Genomic DNA, 3,342 nt, shown 5'->3' with positions numbered 1-3,342 from the left:
AACTGCCAGAGAAAGATGGTATTAGCTCAGTTGGTTAGAGTGTGGTGCTAATATGCCAGGGTTGTGTGTTTGATCCCTTTATGGGCCATTCTCCTAAGAGCTGGCCTTGATGATCCTTGTGGGTCCCTTCCAACTCAGAATATTCTGTGATTCTGTGAAAATTCTAATTCAAGTTTCATTTAGGTGGACAACTACAGCCTTAAGATAAATATTTAGGACAAAAAGCTACAGACACTAAGCTCTATCTGTTGTGTCTTTTAAATCACAGAACCAAGAGTCAATGAGCATGGTTGACTCTAGAATTACTTGTCCAGAATTGGATGGCTTACTTCTGGCACTGGCAATTGTCACAGTCCTAAAGCCCTGAATTTTTTGTTAAACACCTGATGTGCTTCCAGGAAAGTCATACCAGGAAATTTTGTTTATGCAGCAATTAAATTTGGAATCTTCTACAGTGCCAATATCTTCTGACCAAAAAACCACCAAATCTAAACCCCCAAATTATCATCTTAAGTTTACCTTTCTGTTGCATGTTACTTTAAATGCTGTGCAATTCCTGTCTCAAAGATAATTTGCTCCACCACTATAGCATCAAACCTGTCCAAGGAGTCTGATGCTGTAACTAGAGATACTTCAAAAGGGTCTTTTTTCCAGCTTTTTAGAAAATGATATCAAATAGAAAATGAAAAGACATTTGGAAGACAAACTAACCTCCTAATTATTGTCCGATCTCATTATCTGTCTCACTGTCAAAGGAAAACAGTTACTAGCAAGTCCAGACACACTGCCTGAGACTTTATCATGCACAGTAATATGATTGCAGGAAAACTATGGAAATGACCTTTTCAACATTTTTCTTGAAGTATTCCCTTGAACAGCTACAGTGATAGAGCACTGGCAATCAACCCTAAAATCAAATGAAATCCATTGAGTGTGGGAACTGAAATAAGATCAGAGAACCAGGCAAAATTATTCAATAGACCATTTTAGTCCCAAGCTTGTAGACAGTGACTTGAGATGGCAGGTGAATTGGTGTGAAAAAAACACAAACTCATCCTTAAGCTTTCTTCCAAAGCTTAAAGCAAAATACTATTAAAACTCCGAACCACCACTTCGTGAAATACCTAAAAGAAAACACCTTTTACCTCACTCATTGATTTTGGTTGTGTGTAAATGCATACATACTCACAAAGCTTTTATTTTCATAATAGCAATGCACATTTATCTGCATTTTACTAACACAGTTCCGGTTTTAATCTTCAGGAGTTGTAATCTACATTACTGACATTATTGAAAAGAGGTTTATTCTGACATGTGCAAATATTTGTATATTATCTGAATAATTACACTGACCTGACTAGATGTATTTTTCTTCCAAACTCGGAAAATTATTCTCTCTCTAGGAATAAACTATAGCCATTGTCACAATTATTTTTGTGCTGATGGCATAGTACTAACTATAACAGAAAATATGGAAAAACCCAAATTAGTATAAAATAGATTTTCATTTAAAGTCGAGATCAATGAGTGTATTTGGTGTAGGTGTTGATGTGTTGGCAGCAGGGCGGACCTGCAGGCTTCTTCTGTGAGAAGAAACCAGGGATTTCCCCATGCTGGACCTAGCTGTTTCCAGATGGCTTTAAACCAGACCCACTGTAGGACACCTCTGGGTCTGGAGCGAATGAGTGAGTTGGAGTCTGGCTAGGGGGAAGGAAAGCTGATGTTTTAATGTTTGTTTCTTACTAGATGAATCTATTTCCCCCAGACAAATCTGCTTTGACCTTGATGGTATTGCAAGCAATATCCCTCAACCCATTAAATTTCTCATTTTTGTTTTTATCCCATTTCTCTTCCCCCATCCTGCTGAGGAGACGGAGTAAGAGAGCAGTTGGGTGGGCATTTAACAGTAAACCACATTAGCACAATAAGAAAATGTGTTACCACAATGAGAAAATTATTAACAACTTTGATGAGTATTCATAACAAAGAGTGCAACTGGCTTTCAGTTGTATCAATAAGTGTTTGTGGATTCCTTTAAATAACATGAACAACATGCTTATTCCTAGTCTCTCCTGATCTCCTGGCATACATCCATCTTTTGGGGATAGCTGAAAGATATATATAGTAGGAGCTTATGGGTTTTTTATCTCCAACTTTTACTATGTCTTCTCTGTTAATTGTCTACTTGATTTTTCCTATTCAGTCTACAACCAGCCCCAGAAGATGTTTGCTTAGCGCATCCTAACTCGATAAAATGTAGCAGTACTTGACAGAGTTTTGCTGTGGTTTGACAATGGAAAGATTTGTTGCATTTAATCATGTGAAAATTTCATGGAAATCATCTTCCTTGAAGTACATGAGAAACACAAGCAGATGCACACCAATATGAAAGCCACAGAGTTATAAGAGGACGTTAGCAAAACTTTCAACAATATTCTAATGCAATGTCTAAGTTCAGCTGATTCTCAGGACCCCTAACAAAATAAAAGTATATATTAATTGTTCAGAAAACTAACACATAAAGGTAGTTTCTTTATTTTGGGAAGTTAGAGGGTGGGTTTTGTTGTTATTATGTTGAGACCTCTTTAAGTATAATATTTGGTATGTTGCAAATTGATCTTTCAGACTCCTTTGTATTGTTAACAGTTAACTGAACCAAATTCAAATATTTTACTTAATTCATCTGTTAATTTGACTTAAACTTGTGCAAAGACTTTTAAATTCTACAGTTGCATCACTTTTTTCCTCTGGTCTTATGTCTTAAGCAAGAAATTTTTCAACATATCGAACCAGACAAACTAAACAAAGAATGAAAGCTTTATTACAGACAATGGTAACCATAAAAAAAGGAGAAAATTTTGCAATATTTTAATATTTAGTCTTCTTCTTCTTCACTTTCTTATCTGGATATCTTGCATCAAGAGTTTAAGTCCACCAAAGTAGTACTTGCTTCAAAAGGGAGAGAAAGTACAAGAAAAACAAAACATCACATGTCTAAAATCTGATCACTTTTAGTATCCTTGGGTTTACTTTCAGGTTAAGACCCCTGGAACATACAAAGAAATGCTGTTTTCTCAGTTCCCTTCACAAGGACATTTGTTCCATGAGTTAGGAATAAGTGTGTGGGAAGTAAACATTTTAGTTTTATAACTTTTTCAATTTTTTTTTTTTGTATTCCTGATGGTAATACTGCAAGTGAAGTTTTCAGTTTTCCTTAGTTGTAAGCATGGGAAATTTCTATTAGCAATGTAAATACCAAACAAAATAGAAAACATCATAAATAACATATATGCATTGAATCACTCATGAATGTATGTTATACAACTTAATTATGTTTTATAT

The sequence above is a fragment of the Aphelocoma coerulescens genome, chromosome 1 (genome assembly GCF_041296385.1).
Source record: "Aphelocoma coerulescens isolate FSJ_1873_10779 chromosome 1, UR_Acoe_1.0, whole genome shotgun sequence".
Taxonomy (NCBI): domain Eukaryota; kingdom Metazoa; phylum Chordata; class Aves; order Passeriformes; family Corvidae; genus Aphelocoma; species Aphelocoma coerulescens.
The sequence above is the reverse complement of the archived record's forward strand: the minus strand, read 5'-3'. Positions refer to the sequence as shown.